We start from the raw sequence: 19,017 nt of genomic DNA, 5'->3' as shown, positions 1-19,017 counted from the left end.
CATTGTATTTTTCACTTGTCTCTTAGTGTTCAATAAATGTCCAATTCAACACAATCTAATCGATGTCGTAGTGAGCTTCCCTTATGAATTACTGCTGTGGTTCAGTCAAGGGCTGGACCACCCCCCTCTACCCTGTTTCCAATTAGTGATCAGATGCGCATAAAGGGACAAGTGATAAGTGAAGCGTGTTACCTGCAATCCTCTGAAATAAACAAAACATGTCACTTGTTCTCCTAACAGGAAAGCTCCCCTTGCCTCGTTTGTGGCAACCCATGATGCTTACAATGGTTCAGCCGTGCAGTACGATGCTTGGGGCCACTGCTTGCTCGCTTAGAGTTCGAAAAAGGGGGAGCCTTAGCACTTCCCCATTGCCCCCGGCGTTATGATCTGGCTTACAAGGAGCTGTTTTGTATTACTTCATAAGTAGCGTACAGTGTGACGCATAATGTCTTTATCACGTGCCTCGTATGTGGTGGTGTCGCTATCCACCTAAGTTAAAAAGTGTGAATGTGTTCAGTAAACATGATAAGCTGTAAATCTCATAATAATAAAACAATAAGAATATCCAATACCATATATGATTTTTGTACAATTTACACATTCTGATATATGTATTGGACAGATTCCTATATTATTTTCACTGGTGCCTATACTTCGTTTCCCCCTTCGTCCGAGCTTGGCGGACACTACCAGCCAATCCAGCGTCGAGAGAGCGTGATATGACCTTGAACTCCACATAACCAAAACTTCGCGTGATACTCTCCGGGCACCGGAATGGCTGGGGTGGCCCAGCATCCACTGGGCATCCATGCCAAGCACCCTTTCCCAAGGGTGTTATCAAACACCCATTATGAGGGGTGCTTGCCTGAACATTATGAGGGTGTTAGCCCTGATACAAACTGATTTACACCCTTAAGTGTGTAAAAACTTTTACTGTGTACTGAAGGCTTCGCTTTCTCATTAGTGCCAGTAAGCTTGTGTAGTGACAAATATTGTAACTGAATATCGTTACACTGTCCCTTCACCTCAAGTTACTTTTTTTCCTTTTTTTTACTGCTGCATTACAGGGGGATCTTAATGGTGAGACCACGGACGACTGAAGTGGTCGTCGCAACCAGTGTCGTAAGACGTAATGCTCAAAATGTCCAATAAATATTGAGCAACCTTGCAGCAGCTTCTCTTGTCGTTAATAGAGAGTTTTAGGGAACCGGAACAAAATACGATCGATAAACAAAAACGATCGATACCTTGGATCGGGCGTGTGGGCCGATCGTGTGCCCTGAAACGGCTTTGGGGGAACCGTATTTAAAGACGATAGCAGACGATCGGTACAGGTCGCGCCCCCTGGCAACGGAAAACTGCATCCGCCTCATCGAGAAAATACAGATTTGCGTGTGTTTGTACAAATCGCAGAAACTCAAGTAAATAAAGATCGCACTCTAAATATATAAAGAACCAAAAATATAGTATACCTACTTATAATTCGTCTCGTTTTTTTACTGGAATGTATGCGCTTCCGTAATACAAAACCTGGCGCACCACGGCGTGTCGCCCCTAGCACAGCAAAGTTCTAAAATGTTCGTCTGCTAAAGAAGCAGACGTGCTTTCCGACAACAATGGCGCTCGATCTTTTTCACCATGACTTGGAGGTGGCTCTATTCAGCGAAAGCAATGTAGAGAAAGTGATTTTGTACGACTGTCTGCGCACTAAGTGTGGCGTGAGTCTCTTTTGAACTTCCCGCTTTCTATAAGCGAGGCACGCACGCGCGTGCCGTGGGGCACGCACCCGCGCGCCGTGGGGCCCGTGACTTGTGCAGGGGCACGAGGGAATAAACATTCTTTTTGGTTTGCCGTGACACGGAGTCAGTCGCATTTCTTTCGGGTGCCACCGAGCACCGATACACTAAGAGAAGGCGCTTGTTGGCGGCAAGGCATAGGACGTTCAACTTGGCGTAGCTTTTGTGTAAACAAAAAAGTTGTGATACCACGAATAATGTGCCAGCGTATTTTTTTTCTTTCAGTTTACAAGGTTTATATACTTGGGGAATACAATAATGCCCCGACTGTACATGGCAACTTGTTTTCTAATAAATCATGCGTTCTCAGCGGGCAAGCTTCGGTGTTTTACATCAACCAAATATGATGTTTACACCAACCACGTCCTGATATGTTGAAATGTTGCCGAAAGCAAACTAGATTTGGCACAAGAACACGCTCGCGCGCGCTTATCATCAACATTCGAAGTCGCCTGCTAGCGATCCTGTCTCTTTCCCTCGAGGCCCAATGCAAGATCGAGTATTAAGAAAGCTATGGACAAATAAAACTAGAAATATTAAATCTCGAAGAAAATACAAAAATAACCAAAATATACTCACTTTCTCAAGTTGATGCGGTCATTTTTCTTGTACAAAGCTAATTCAATGCAATTTTCAATTAAATTTTTTATTTAATTCAATTTTTATTTTAAGATAAAGACATACAAAATAAAGAGCTGGCCCACAAAAGCAGCATCCTGCTTGTATGTGGGGCCAGGCGACCAACTACAATACATTATTATAATGCAATTAAATGCAAAGGTACAAGCAAGCTGGACAAGAATGACGAAAGTAATCCCTGGAGAAGGGGAACAAGAGGGACAAAGGACAAACATAAATCTCCAAACACAGCTAGGTGACTGGTGAGCGACCGAAAAAATCCGCCTGGTCCGGGTTCGATACCCGGACCAGGCGGATTTTTTCGGTCGCTCATCAGTCACCTAGCTGTGTTTGGAGATTTATGTTTGTCTTTTGTCCCTCTTGTTCCCCTTCTCCAGGGATTACTTTCGTCATACAATACATGTTGTTTCAAAAAAAAAAAAAGAAAACACTCCGCAGCACAAAAAAAAAAAAAATGAAAGGAACACAAAATTAGCAGCACAAATAAATGCAAAAAGAACACTTTAGAGCATGAAATATAGGTGTTTATAGCCAATTCTATTCACGCAACCATGAAATAAAAGTACGAAATATCTCCAACGGTTAGGCTACGATATCTACAGCTCAGATGCTTGACAACAATTCCTTAGTTTCCTTTTTAGTACCCTATTGGATTCTATATTCATAAGGGACTCTGGGAGTTCGTTAAATAAGGAAGGAATGTTTCTGTATTCCTTTCCATACAGTGTGAATATTTTTGGAATGACGTATCTTTCAGTACGTCTCAAATCTCTATTTTTATTTACGAGGAGGTCAATCCGTTCCTTCGCTCCTCGCAACGAGAAGTTCTTTTTCAACGTTGCGTCATTCCAAAGTGCTGGAGCGAAAAGGGAGCAGCGCCTAGCACCTCCCGAAGTAGAAAGATGTTGTCTACTGCTGTAAACCGCTTGCGAGGAGGAGGCGGAGGGACGGAGGTAGATGCGCTGCTCATGTTGCTCTCTTACGGTACAGATAGCAGACGATCACGGTCGTACGCCCGCGTACCGATCGTTGCGCCGTGTACGGTACGACCACGAAGAAAATATAAAGGAAAACCTGTAACTTTACTGCTGTGCACTAATTAAAACTGTCACCCAATATTCAAAGGGCTCGTTTTATAGGATATATGTGATTAGCATATGTAAAGAAATTTTTAATTCATGCAACATTTTTAAACTAAAAAGTATCCAGAGCCTTGATGCAGAAGGCTGTTGCTCCCTCTGTTGCCACTACAGATAATCCTCAGTCATAACAGCAGCTGTAAAAAACGGGTGATAAGTGCTCATAATGCACATCCTATGTTTGTATAAAAAGAAAAAAAAAAACTAGTAATATGGAAAAAAAAAGTGTCTGGGCCAGCGGGATTCGAACTCTCCAATATCGGCGCTCCACTCCACTAAGCTACCGAGCACACGATTTTTAGCAGCGCTAAACACCAATTTATTTCTATTGAAAAAGTCCTATTGCGTTTTGTTCTTTATTTATTTTTTTTCTGCTGACTCAAACTTTATGGACTTGCTGTCACACATGGCGCTCCTGCCAGGCACTGCCACGATTTATTTTATTCATGTTTGGACCCACAGCACGCTCTCTCCGCCAGCGAAATAGCCGTTTTGCTAACCAAGCGAGGCTGTCCATGTCGGCCATTGGTCGTGCCGGTCGTGCCTTACGGTTCCACCAGCGCATTACGGTAAGATCGCAGAAGACAGGCGCATGCGCAGTTCGTACCGGAGGGCCCATCGTACCGTATCGGATGTGCAAAAACGGTTCCCTAAAACTCTCTAATATGTAAACGCTTTTGGGGTTGAGTTTTCAAGCTTGAGCGCCAGAAATTGTTGACAATCGTCTGAGAAACACCAAAATGTTCTGGCAGTCTGTAATAAATTATATATGAAGTGTATAACTACAGCCACTTTCTGCCAATGACTGGCCGAAAGTCAGTGGCCAGTGGCTGGCCAAACGGCAATGGCCAGTGGCTGGCCAAACAGGAACGGCCAGGGGCTGGTCAAACGTGAATTGCTCCTGGCTGGCCAAAAGTGACTGGCCAGTGGCTGGCCAAAATCGAACGGCCAGTGGATGGTCAAAAGTGACTGACCAGAGTTGAATGGCCAGTGACTGGCCAAAAGGGAATGGCCAGTGACTGGCCAAGAGAGAATGGCCAGTGACTGGCCAAAGGTGAATGGCCAGTCACCGGCCAAAGGTGAATGGCCAGTCACTGGCCAAAGGTGAATGGCCAGCCACTGGCCAAACCTGATTGGCCGGTCACTGGCCTAAAGTGAATGGCCAGCGACTGGCATAAAGTGAATGGCAAGTCACCAGACTAGAGTGGCTTCATGTACGCTTCGCATAGAGTGATGACAACTGCCTGTTTCCCTTTCTCATACCCTCTTCCAGCGCCATTTTGTTTCTCTCAATGTTTCCCCGTGCGCCGGAAAGTGGCCTTTGTGTCCATCGGTAATCCCATCCGAGGGGGAAAATGCTAATCCTCCCTCCGTGGGTTCCACAACGCTGCTCCGAACTTCTGAGATAAGGTGCTTGTTTCCGGGAGGGTTATAAGCCCCACGAATTATCGCCGAGGAACAAAATGGCTGCTGGTCTGTCGGCGAGTGGTATTAGAAAGGGTGGCATCACACTAGCAAAGCGCAGATGAAGGCTCCCTACACCAGACGAGGACGAAAACGCTGCTATTGCTGAGCACTTTGGCCAAGCTTGGGCCTTCGAAAATCTGGTTGGCCATAATACACTTGCCAGCGACGGCCCTTCACAACGTGCTGCTTGGGAAGCCCGTTCCACCGGTTATTGTGAACGTCTGTATGATCCGCTTCTTTTCTTATAATTTGTTTGTATGATTAAACTCGTAGAATGAGTTGAAACTGGAAAAATTCTGGCTGTCAGTCACCTGCTGTGTCCCCCGCACACAGGTCTTTTCGGCTTGTGTGGGTACAAAGCAAAATTTATTCAAAAAATAAAATAAATTGTATTGTAGTGTTGTAGTAGGTTGAGTGATAACATTTGGAAAGTTGAAATCTAAACAAAAGTATATCACTTCTTGAGAAAATGCGCGACTAGAAGAGAGTGCAGATCAGTGAATGTTCGCTTAATTGATATCGCCAAAAAGAGTAACAAATGCTTTAGGGTATTTAGTTGTGATTAAAAAAAAAACACTTATATAGCTCGGTAAATAATTCTTTATCTCTATTTGGCGGTATGTAGGACGGACCCATTTTTACGGGGGGCGTCGTAGCGACGTACACCGAAAGAACCTCCACGTTGCTAAGGATTGATATATCCCGAAACGAAATTTGATTTTTTATGGCTAAAAGCACACCTCCCCACCCCCACCCCCTAGCAAATTTATCACTCCTATACACACGAAAGCTTGGAGACAAAGGAAAAAGTTCAGTATCAGATATATCAGATCTTAGCCACGTCTCGGTAAGTGCTAGGAAATCTACGTTGCAAGCTTTAATCAAAGAAAGCACATAATCTCCTTTTGGTATCAAGCTTGTAATGTTAGTAAATAAAATAGAATGATAAGAAGGTTTGTTACTGATTTCATGACGTTTCGCAGGTTAATTGAAAGACGAAAAACGAAATGAACCGTGTCATTGCTATGTACGTTTTTTTTTTCTTTCACGGCACCAAGAGTGGCGTCAAATACATTACACGTATTGTCAATAAACAGCTTATCGTGAAGTAGCCTGTAAGTCGTGCCTTTAGGCTTGGCAAAATCAAGAAGATGACGGCGCGAGTCGGAGGAAATTCGAACATTTGCGCTGATATTCGCACGTGTCCCTCTGAGCCTAAATTCCTAAGAAAGAATGCCCTATTTATCATAAAATAATGAACACTTCACAAATATTGGGCGATGTTTATGCGAGCGAATTGAACGCTCCTAAGCGGTGCGCACTTTCAGTTTTACTAAAGTCAAAATTCACGCCTAGGTTTCTGGAAGGCAAGCCAGTTATCATTCCCTCGGACTGAGCCCAGGTTTTCCTATCGGTGTCAGTGACGCCAAAAAATAAAGAAAATTTATTGCAGTGGGATTTGCCCTCCGCGTCGTTTCAACGAGCTGTCAGCTGTGAAAGTTCGTTCAGGGCTGTATGAAACTGAGGTTCGGTAGGTGTGACGCTGCAATATCTCTCTGCTTTTGTAAGTCGAGTTCAGTTGTTAGGTTATTAACGCGTTCTTTTAGCGTGGAGGCAGATTTGTAATTTTCTATTCCTTTCTGTTTTAGTAGGTTTACCTCTTCTTGCAGCACAACAAGGCTACTCTGAAACTTCGTGACTGTCTTCACAAGTACAATGAATTGGTCCCTTTGTTGCTTCCTCATAAGGCCTGGGTACTTCTCTACATACCCAGATATCAAAAGCAACAAAGCTATAAAAGATTCAATACAAGCTTCGCGGCAACGAAACACAACTAGGCAAACATAATTTGACCCAAAACAGTGGCAAAATGTATGCCTTCTAGCCTGTGATAAGACGAGTAACATCAGCCACCTCATTGCTACAATTCGTACACGCCCACAGGCGCGCTCTAGCCGGGGAGTCCCTTTGTAGGCGCTGCCGTTGATGTCACTGAGGATGGCATAGCACGAGCCGAGGTCCTCTGTTATCTTGATCCCAGCAGGAAACACTGTAGTCGACGAGCGCATGGCGGATGGTAGCACGAAGCTCATAAACAAAATCGAAGCCGCGCCGTTATCGTGCCGCCGGCTGCGCCGTAATCGCGCTCACACGTTTATAAACGTGTTTTTATAAACGTGTGAGCTATAGGAGCTGAGTAAGACGAAAACGAAAAAAAAATACGTTTTACCCCAGGAGCTGGTGTAAGACGAAAACGATCAGCCACTTCATCTCTGCAATCTTCTATGCCCACTTCCATACGCACAAATGACATAAAACGAGGTGGCGAATTGATCAAAAAACGTGAAAAGCAAATTGCTAGGCAAGTGCGGTTCACACTTGAAGCTTTTTTGAATCATGTATGTTTAGTGGTACTCTCTTTCCCGTCGCTCTTCAGATTGTTTGACGGGTACTAAGTGTATACTTAGTAGTTGTTCTTAGAGCTTAAAGTATCAGGGACAGAATTTGCTACCCGTACTTGCTTACTGGGAGCAGCTGGGCCTCATGGCTTCCCCGACGTGAAATTGTTGTCACGCGTTGTAAATTGCGCAGTATATTTATCAAGGAAGCTGAATTGTTGTAGAGGTTAGGTGGCATCAGCTCATGTGACGCCAATTTCCCTTCTAAATTCATTGGGGAAACAGAATTGTTGTATACGTCACGTAACATAAAGTCGTGTGACGTCATTTTCCCCTCTAAATTTAGCGACGCAACTGAATTGGCGTTAAGTCACGCGAAGACAAGTTTTTCGCTAAATCTAGTGCGGACACTTAATTTGTATAGAGGTCACCTTCCACCAATTAAAGTTACGTTACTTGTTTAGTTAAACTTAGCGGGAAACCCAATTAGTGTTGATCTTGCAGAAACTTCCTCCGAGAAGTTCTGATAATAGAATTGATTTAATATGAAACGCTCCTGAGGGCGGTTCCACGATTAGTGTAGAAAAAAATGTGCTGCGTACTTGGTCCTTGGATGGCCCGAGATCTTCCTTTTCTTCGTCGGTCCTATCTTACAGTCGGGATATGCTGGTAAGACTGAACGAAATCTAAGTGATTTAGAGAGCGACGAGAGTGAGTGACGAGAAGCGGAGTTTTCTCGATGTTGCTCATCGCATCGCTAAGATTTTGGATTGATTGATCGATTGAGGTTTACTGGAGCAGCAGCATCCAAGGCCATCATGCGCAAACAACAATGACTATTGCAGGAAACCATGGTTATGGAGAAGAAAGAGCTTTAGTGGCTTGTGGGTCATAAAAACTTAGAAAATAAGAGAATACCCACATGGGCATGACTCCAGGAAACATGTTAAATTATAGCTGGTCCAGTAATCTAATATCTCTAAGAAAATTAAAAACACACTGTTGTGGTGTCAGCGGTTCGTCGCCGAGAAAACTAATCAAATGTAATGGGGTACGCTTTTAGTAAATTCTTGCAAAATGTATGTGACGTTCACGGTCATACATAGGGTATACAAGTAAAATGTGCGGGATGCTAAATGGTATATGTCAGTGTTCACACTCTGGAGCATCCTCTCTTTGCAGAAGGTGCCCATGGGTAAGACGTGTATGACCGATTCGTAGTCGACAAAATACCACCTCATAAAATCACTCGCGATGACCTGCACTCTCCCATCCCTGAATTAAAGTTTTTACTGCGCGCAAATCATTTTTCATTTCTCGGTTCCACTCTTCTTGCCACCTGCACTTTGTAGGCTTTTTCATGGCATGTCTATAATCTCTGTAGGGTATTTTGTGCAGATCTACTTGTCGATCCTTATCATTGCTCGCTACGCAGTTAGCATCGTCATTCTCACGAATTCTAACATGGGAAAGAAACCACCATAATGGTATTTCTTTTTTCCTTTTTAATGCTGAAAATAACCGGTTCCTTATTTCTAAAACAGGTGGATTTTGAACGTCCTCCGTTGTGCATAGAGCTCGTAAAGCACCAAGTGAGTCAGTGTAAACAATTGACTTATGGATCTTCTTTTTAATAATGTGGTATATGGCCAAGGAGTAAGCCATAAAGCTCTGCGGAAAGAATACAGACACTATTGTTAATTTTCTGGATTCACTCACAGAAGGCCCCACCGCTGAGCAGCCTACGTAGAAATCAGTTTTGCTCCTATCAGTGTAAAAACTTGTGAAGTCTCAGTACTGGTCCTGCAGTTCAAAACGTTCCTGTCTCAGACCTTCATTAGGGGTCTGTTTCTTGTGGTATTTTGTTAGTTTCAACTCAAAGTGGATAGGGATGAGGTCCCAAGGAGCTACTCAGTTCAAGCGTTGCACAACTGAGGGTAGCACATCCAGCCCTACGGAGTCAGCAGAAGAGCGAATTCTTATGACGAGAAGTCGAAACAATTAAGGCTTATATATGAAAGTCTGCTCATATTGTACTTAATCTGTGCAGTCCAGAGTGGTGTGACCAGGAACAGACGTGATTCGCAGAGAGTACATGAAGCCTAATTCAAACCTCTCTTTCTCCAGTGAGGGCTCATTTGCCTCTTCGTATAGGCTGAGTATTGGATATGTGCGAAAAGCACCAGTGGAAAGTCTGAGCCCCAAATTATGAATAGGGTCCAGCATCTTACGAACCGATGCCCGCGTGGAGCCGTACACAATACAGCCATAATCAGGTCGGGACCGTACGACTGAGCGGTAGATGCGCAATAAACAACACCAATCAGCCCCCCAGAACACGTGCGACAAGACCTTTAGTACAATAAGTGATTTCACATATTTCATGTCGAGGCTCTTAACATGTGGAATGAATACCATTTTAGAGTCAAATATAAGATTTAAAAACTTCTGTTCGTTCTCTACTGCAGCACGGACTTCACACATATTTAGGGCAGGCTCAAGTCAAATTCCGCGGCGACGAGAGAAGCACCCACAAACCGTTTTCTCAGGAGAGAACCAAAAACAATTTATATTTGCCTATTTGACCAAATTGTTGATTGCGAGTGGAGTCGACGTTCACAGATCGACGGATTACAAGATGAGACTGAAATTCGTACATCACCACCATAGAGCGAGTACAGAACAAATGGGGGTATAACGCGATCAATTGAATTCATTTTTACAATCAGAAGTGTGATGCTAAGCACACCGCCCCGTGGGACTCCATTTGCTTGCGAGAATTCTTTAGAAATGGTTGCCCCAAGCTTTACACGAAAAGTGCACCCGAAGGTAACTACGGATGGCATCTAGCAATCTGCCCCGCACACCAATGTTGAACAAACTCGGCAATATGCCATAGAACCAGCCCGTATACAATGCCTTTTCGAAGTAAAAAAGAGACAGAGAATCAATGCCGTTTATTTGCAAAGGCCTCTTGCACAGCAGTCTCAAAGCCGACCAGATGATCGACCGTCGATCGAGCTGATCGAAAACCACACTGGTAAAAGTCAAGTAGCTTGTTTCTGTCTAAATAAAATATAATTCTTTTATTTATTATCCTTTCTAGTGTCTTTAAAAAACAACTCGTGAGGGCTATCGGCCTAAAGCTATATGTACTGCTAGGATCCTTTCTTGGCTTCATCAGGGAATTTATAATAGCCACCTTTCAAGATGAGGGAAGCAACCTTTAAGCCAAACTCGGTTGAACAAATATAAAAAAAAGCTGAAGAGTTAATGGATGGAGGTGCTGAAGCATTTTGAAATGACTGCCGTCTGGCCCAGGAGCTGTCTCTTTTGACAAATGAAGTACCGCTGTAGTTTAAAAAGTGTAGATAGTGAATTATAGTGCTCTTGCAAGCTGCCAGACAAAGGAACTGCCTTTTTTGTCTGACTGTAGCTTTTGTCTCTGAAATGACCAAGTATAATGTTGAGAACTTGAAACGAATTCGAAATACTCCCCAAGGACATTCGCCTGTTCCTCTAGGCTGGCAGAGCATACTCTGTTTAGGTTCAGGAGTGGGACAGAAATTACCCGGTAGGAGCCTTCAATTTTATGCACACGGTCCCAAACTTCATTCGAAGATGCACTGCTATAATTGAAGAAAGATACTCTGTAAAAATTTGCCGCTTGGCATTCCGTCGGCTATACCTCGCTGGCGTTTTTTTTTAAACCTATCAGGTTATTTGCCATGGGGTAACGCCTGAAAATGCAACATGAACGATTCTGTTCTTTTTTTGGTCTGGCGGCAGTCTCCGTCCCACCAGTGCTTTGGCCTTTTTGGAAGATCTGAGAATGTCACGGGAAATGGCAAGCATAGCGGCCTGCAAGATGTCCTGAGTAATGTGCTCAGCGACATCGTCGATGGAAAGATCATCAAGGGATGAACATGCTATAAGAGAGGCTTCTGTAGGATTGACCAGTCAGCCTTTTGAAGCTTCCAACGAAGGATGCGTGTTAAAAGAGTAGCAGGAGGATGGTTGAACTCTGAAATAAGTGGAAATTGGTTAGTCCCATATGGATCTGGGATGACGTTCGATAAAAAGGGGGGTACAACGAAGGATGACAAAACAAAAGATCAATGGAAGTAAAACTACAAATTGCTGAACTAATATAAGTGGCTTTTTTGTGTTGAGCAGACACAATCCTGTCACAAGAAGAAACCGTTCAACGAGTGCTCCTTAAAAATCTCGTCAAAAGCTTCCCCACAAAAGATTGTGTGCATTGAAATGAACTGAAATAATGTAAGGGACCGGACGCTGGCTAATTCGATCATCAAGCTCCTCGTACTGCAGCTGTTATCCCGGGGAGATGTATACTGAGCAGACGATAATCACGCGGTCCAACGGCATGCGGACAGCCACAGCCGCGAAAGAGGTTAGCAAAGCCAATCCAGTGGACGGGAGGAGCTTCACACGAAAAGTGCAATCCCGGAGGTAACTATGGATGGCATCTGGCAATCTTCCCCGAAAAAAAATGTTCAACAAATCCTGCAATATGCCGTTGCAGCAGGCCGTAACAAATGCCTTTTCCAAGTAAAAGAAAGACAGATAATCAATGCTGTTTATTTGCAAAGGCCTCTCGCACAGCACTCTCAAAGCGGACCAGATGGTCGACCATCGATCGACCTGAGCGAACACCACAGTGGTAACAGTCAAGTAGCTTGTTTCTGTCCAAATAAAATATATTTCTTTTATTTATCGTCCTTTCTAGTGTCTTTGAAAACAACTTGTGAGAGCTATCGGCCTGAAGCTAGATGTACTGCTAGGATCCTTTCCTGGCTTCACCAGGAAATTATAATAGCAACGTTCAAGCCGAATTCGGTTTAACAAATATAAAACAAGCTCAAGAGTTGATGGCTGGAAGTGCTAAAGCATTTTGAAATGAATACCGTCTTGCCCAGGACCTGTCTTTTGGACGAATGAAGTACCAGCTGTAGTTAAAAAAGTGTAAATAGTGAATTATAGTGCTCTTCCAAGTCACCAGACAAAGGAACTGCCATTTTTCTCTAACTGTAGCTTGTGTTCCTGAAATAACCGAATATAATGTCGAGAGCTTGAAACAAATTTGAAATACCCTCCAAGGACATTCGCCTCTTCTTCTAGGCTGGCAGAGTATACTCTGTTTCGGTTCAGGTGTGGGACTGAAAATACCCGGTAGTAGCCTTCAATTTTATGCACACGGTCCCAAACTTCCTTGGATTCACTGCTATAATTTCAGAAGCATACCTCTAAAACTTTGCCGCCCTGCTTTCCGTTGGATATACGTTGCTTGCGCTTTTTTTTAAACCTATCAGGATATTTGCCGTGGGGTAACGCCTGAAAATGCCCCATGCACGATTCTGTTCTTTCTTCGTCTGGCGGGAGTCTCCGCCCCACCAGGGCTTTGGCCTTCTCGGAAGATGTGAGAATGCCATGGAAATGGCAAGCATAGCGGCCTGCAAGATGTGCTGAGTAATGTGCTCACTGAAATCGTCGATGGAAAGATCATCAAGGGATTAACATGCAATAGGTGAGGCTTCCGTAAAGATTGAGAGTCAGCCTTTTCAAGGTTCCAACGAAAAGTGCGTGTTAAAAGACCAGCAGGAGGATGGTTGAACTCTGAAATGAGTGGAAAGGTGTTACTCCCATACGCATTTGCGATGACCTTCATTAAAAGCAGGGATTACAACGAAGGATGTCAGAACAAAAGATCAATAGAAATAAAACTACAAGTTGCTGAACTAATATAAGTGGCTTCTTTGGTGTTGAGCAGACACAATCCTGTCGAAAGAAGAAAATGCCCAACGAGTGCCCGTCGAGAATCTCTTCTACAGCTTCCCCGCAAAGGATTGTGTGCATTGAAATCACCTAAAGCAATATAAGGCACCGGAAGCTGGCTAATTAGATCATCAAGTTCCTCGTACTGTAGCTGATATCCCGGGGAGATGTACACTGAGCAGACGATAATCACGCGGTCCAACAGCATGCGGACAGCCACAGCCTCGAGAGAGGTTTGCAAAGCCACTTCAGTGGACGGGACGATGCATTGGACAACCACTGCAACACCACTGGAAGCCACAGACGGGTTTAACCTATCTTTTCTGAACACTTTGAACTGTCTAAGCACGTTTGAAGGACTTTCTTTGAGGTGAGACTTCTGCAAACGAAAGGCAGCAGGGTTGTGCTCATTTAATAAAAAGATTATGTCGCCATAAGTGGAAAAAAAGTCCACTGCAACTTTATTGTAAAAAAAAAACATACATGAATAACATTAGGCAGTTAGCTTTTCACCAGAAAGTAAGAACATTTGTGGAATGCTAGCTTGAGAAACCCTAAGCCAGTCATTGAAGTTAAATTTCGTAAAGTTTGAAAATGGACATGAGTGATGACTGAATGAGTCTGGAAGGCAGCTCCAACGGAACCTTTGAGAAAAGAACAATTAAAAATAAAGCCCCAGGCGAAGGAGTCGGAAGTAGTCCTCTGGTTGGTCTATATAAATCTGCCACCTCCGACCTCCAAGAGAATCGAGACTTTGAGTCGAGGCCACTGGCGAGGGAGTTGCCGTTACTCCTCTTTCTCGGCTGATCCCTAGGAGTAGGTAAAGCGATGCGAATGAACAAGATACCTTGGTGTCGTGAGGCTAGTGTAGCGACTGAGGATGCACAATGTTGTTTCTGTTGAGAGAGCAGACGAGCCTTGTGGAGTATAATTGTCGCTTTGGTGGAATAACTGGTTTTTCACTATTGAACTCGTCCTTGCGGTCCTGCCACTCCTTGTCGTCTGGGTCAGACGCAGGAGTGGATGGTTCGGCACCCTCCTATATTGGTTCTGCACCACGTGTGCAAAGGCGCCCTTGCGCAAAAACGCGAAGCGTCGACGCGCCTCTGAGTATGAGAGGTTTTATTTCAATTCAATTCAATTCAATTCATTTATTTACTCCCATTTGTACATATGGGTGACGGAGACAGGGAAAGAAGCTGCAAAATGTGCAGCTTGACAAAGCCCCTGCCCCCTATCGGCAGATCGGCAGACAGGAGACTTTAACAGAAACATTTTAAACGCGAAAAAACAAAACAGGCAGTTCTATGCAGGAGAAAAAAGTTTAAAAGTTAGAAGTTAATATTGTGCGTATTGTTTTCTTATTTAGTGCATCAAAACAGACATGGTGGTCTCTTAAAAAGTTCAGTAATGTTGGCAATGTATGCTCTAACATTTGAAGCACATAATTTGTTCTAGGACGAGGTACTCTCAGGGACCCGGCGCTACGTACTCCGTATACCGTATTTTTAACACTTAGTCTAGAAAACCGGAGCAATGGGTGGTTAAAATACTTAAGGGATGCCGCGTATACTGTCGCAAGCTTATATTTGTAATATTCACATTAAGAGTACGAATTTTCATTTAATATTTCCACGTCTTACACGACATAGAGTAAGCGGGATGGGGCTCTTTGTAATTTACTCAGAGTGCGTCGTTGGAGCAATAGCCTGCTGCGTGGTCAGTTTTGCCACACTTAGCACATGTGCCTTTGCCGCGGCAATTTTGTGTGCTGTGTCCAAATCCTTGGTTGTTGACCCACCTTCTCGGGTTTGGAAAGAAAGTACAAACTCTCCTGTAGAGTTATCGAGCTTTCACAAAATCGGGAAGTGTGGTGGAGTCAGATGTAAGCACGATGTGCCTCATTTTCAACCCTTGGCCGTCGCCACGCAAGGAGATGCGCCTTGCAGCTACAACCCCATGGTCCCAGAAAGGCCCTCCACTACTTTACCCTCAGACGCATTCAGAAGGTCGTCCTTCCTGATAACTCATTGGATATTGTTCAATGTCTTGTAGGGTGTCACTGTAACCTTGTAGTCCGACACACAGTTGGGTGCAAGGAGTGCAGAACTATGGCGGCTGGTCTCAATTTCTACAAGTAAATCGCCAGATGGCAGCTTTTTAGCCTGGAAACTCTCTCAAACCACACTATCGAGGACTTTTGCAACAAGAAATGGTGACATTGTCGACGGTGGATTGTCACTTTCAGATTGGAGTACCAAGAAATTCGCGAAACTAGGCGGACTAGAATGTATCTCTTGCAAGGCAGAAGCTTCAATGCGACCCCTTTTCGAAGGCCGATCAAGGAAAGCTTTTTGTGCAGACCCATAGAAATGGGGGAATCTTCAGTGCCCATGCACACCGCCCAATACGGAGCCGAACAAGGGTGTAGGTAATGTGTCATAACAAGAAAGTCTTCCACATTGAAGTTGAATACTCGGCATACTGGCCCTATTCAAACAGTAGCATTGCCCGTACTGCACTGCGTGGATATGGCAGCGCACGCGTTTGCCTGTCTCCGCCTCCTGATATGCCTAACAGTACTGCTGGCGCTTCGTCAAAGACTTCCCTCGCCGCCGACGACCCATAAACTTCTGGTGGCGGATCCCTGGACAACGGCATCGGTGTCAAACGTCGCCGCTCGTGGAGAAGCCTCGTTATGGCAAGCTGGCGTTGGGCCTAGTTACCACCGGCTTCCCACGGCTGCCCTCGTCGCAAACCGTACCTCACTCTTCTACTGCTCATCGCTGGGGACGTGCCATCAGATCCCGGCCCACGCCCTACCTGTCCGCGCTGTTCCCGGTCCGTGTTCGACAGCGTTGCCGCTCTACAATGTGACGATTGTGACTCGTGGTTCCACCGCAAATGCGAAGGCGTCTCTCTTCCTAACTACAGGCGACTTTCCTCGTCACCTTCCGAGTTGTTCTGTGCAGTGTGCCAGCTCCCGCCTCTGGCCGACGACCTGTTTCCACAGAAGCAACAAGGAGCACCTGCCTCCCCCACTACCATCACCAGCCCCCCCAAGCAGTGTTCCGATTCCCCTCCGATGAGCGGCAGCGACGGCGGTGCCCGGCGCTCTTCTGACAGCTTCACGGCCGACGGTGCTCCCGGTGCGTCGAGAGAGATTTTCGTATGTTTTTTCAAATGTTCGCTCCCTTAAGAACAAGCTGCCCGACTTCAAAGCACTGACGTCATCCTTTCCCGACACAATATTTGCTGTATGTGAGGTATGGCTAGACGCCTCCGTCTTTGATGGGCAGCCAGTCGATCTCGCACAGTTCTCCCTGTTCCGGCAAGATCGTCCCTCAACCGGTGGCGGCGTCCTTCTCGCCGTACAAATACACCTGCCCTGTCGTCGTCTCGATTACCTCACCCAGCCTGGTCTTGAAGCCATCTTTGTAGAAGCATTTTGCAGACGCCGAAAACTTCTTTTGGCGTGTGCATACTGCCCGCCTTCGGTCCGCGAATACTCCTATGCCCTCCTCCACGACAGCCTACAACGCATCGATCCCAGCTGATTCTCCGCACTGTTCCCCTTCGGCGACTTCAATAGTCATATCGACTGGTCCTACCCCGAAACTCTCACACCATCCAATCCACTTGACGACGTGCTATTAGACATACTGGAAACAACCGGCCTCACCCAACTCTGCGATTCCCCCTGCTATACCTTTAGGAACGGGACCACAACTTTCCTTGACCTCGCCCTCACCAACAACCCCACCTTATCCCACCAATGCACTGCCATCCCTGGTCTCCCAGGCTCCGATCATCGTGCCCTCGTCACCAACATCCGCTGCACAGCTCCCAAGCAAGGTCACCAAGCCAGGAACTTTCTGGAGTTCGCAAAAACAAACTTCCCTCATCTCAACCAACTCATTCATCTCGCCCCTTGGTCTATAGTGTTTGATCACCAGTCAGCTGATGACGCCTACTACTTATGCCTCAAAATGATGTCAGCTATTCAGCGCGAGTGTGTTCCCGTCAGGGTCAGCCGGAAGCGTGGCAACCTTCCATGAATGAAAAAAGAGATTGTGACCCTTGTAAGACGCAAAAATCGTCTATTCAGCAAATCGCGGAAAACTCAAAACCCTACTCATCTTAGCCAAGCCTGCAAAGCCCGTAAGGAAGTCAAGCGCCTAATTTACGTCGCCCACAATACATACTTACAGCAACTAGCAGCCAAAGCCACCAGACAGCCCAAACTTTTCTGAGCCTATTTTCACCACCAACGCAGAATGTCCCAAGCCCCTGTGTTCACTCATAACGGCATACCCTACTCCAAACCCGAACACATAGTCGAACTCTTCTCCCACCACTTCTCTCTGGCCCCAACGTTAGTCAACCCTACAGCCTCCGACCCCCGACCCGCTCAGCCCAAGATTCCCTCACTTTAAATCAAACAAGGAACCACCCTTTCCTCCATAGTGATCCTTCCCAGCGAAACCTACGAAGCCCTCGCCCGCGTCAATCTCTTCCAACGCCCCGGACCTGATGGTATTCATCCTGCGCTACTCAAAGCCTGTGCTGGTCGTATCTCCCCTGTGCTCACTCCACTCTTCAATGATTTTCTCTCCCACAGCTCCGTACCCGAATCCTGAAAAGTCGCCTCGGAAACGCCTGTCCACAAGGGGCATGGCGCCCCCAAGTCCGACATCTGCTCTTACCGGCCAATCTCTACAACTTCCATCGTATGCCGGACAATGGAAAGAGTAATTAATAAACATCTCCTGACCCACTTAGAGCTCTCAAACCTCCTCAGCCCCCACCAATACGGTTTTCGTCCAGCCAGAAGCTGTGAGTCGGCCCTCGCGACTGTCACTTATACACTGAGTGCCAGTCTTGACGGCCGACTCCCATGCAAAATCGTCCAACTTGATTTCAAGAAAGCCTTCGACAGCCTCGACCACGACTTGCTCCTTCCCAAGCTACAAAAGATGAGAATCTCCGGCCCCCTCTACGCCTGGCTAAAAAACTTTGTCATAGGGCGTAGCCAATACGTTGTGCACCAAAATGCTCGCTCCTCCACAATCCCTGTTTGCCGTGGAGTTCCCCAAGGCAGTGTACTCGGACTAACCCTATTCAATATTGTCATCAACGATGTCACCTCATCCCTTCTTTCTACCCCTCTTCTCTATGCCGACGTTCTGACCCTCATTAACCCAACCGCATCTCTTTCAGACTATTCACGCCTCCAAGCTGACTTGGACAACATTCATGCCTGGTCGCTAACCAACAAACTTCCACTGAATCTCTCCAAGTGCGCTTCAATGCACATTACCAGTTCGCGTCAGCCCCCAAGCCAGACGGCCTTGTTCCTGAATGGCGCCGAAATCCCGAGAGCGACGCATATGCGCCTCTTAGGTGTCACAATCGACCACCATCTTGATTTTCGTCGCCACATCCAAGACGTCGTCTCCAAGGCAAGGCGACTTGTTGCCTTCGTCATTCGTTCGTCCAAAGGAGCCTGCCCCAGCGTGCCAAGATTGCTGTTTACAGCACTGGTTCTCCCCGTCTTGGAATACTGCAGTTCAGTTTGGGACCCGTCGTCAGCTCAACTCATTGCCTCACTTGAGTCACTGCAACGTCGTGCCACCAACCACATTGTGAGATGCCAGCTCGGGCAATCAACACCGCCCTACCAGGAGCTGCGCACCAGTGCTCTTCTCCGACTGGTCGGCTGGGACCAACTTCAACTGCGACGTCAAGTTGCGACAGCACGCCTCCTGACCACTCTCAGCC

At 45.8% G+C, this 19,017-nt stretch overlaps 1 pseudogene; it reads left to right on the top strand.

Annotated features, from left to right (window-relative positions):
- LOC120837052 overlaps window positions 1-17,489 on the top strand; it is a 30,140-nt pseudogene extending 12,651 nt beyond the window's left edge.
- The last annotated feature ends 1,528 nt before the right edge of the window (window positions 17,490-19,017 follow it).

Source organism: Ixodes scapularis, unplaced genomic scaffold (genome assembly GCF_016920785.2).
Source record: "Ixodes scapularis isolate PalLabHiFi unplaced genomic scaffold, ASM1692078v2 PGA_scaffold12__126_contigs__length_90152505, whole genome shotgun sequence".
NCBI classification, from domain to species: domain Eukaryota; kingdom Metazoa; phylum Arthropoda; class Arachnida; order Ixodida; family Ixodidae; genus Ixodes; species Ixodes scapularis.
Note: the sequence above shows the minus strand (reverse complement) of the source record. Positions and strands in the feature narration are given on the sequence as shown.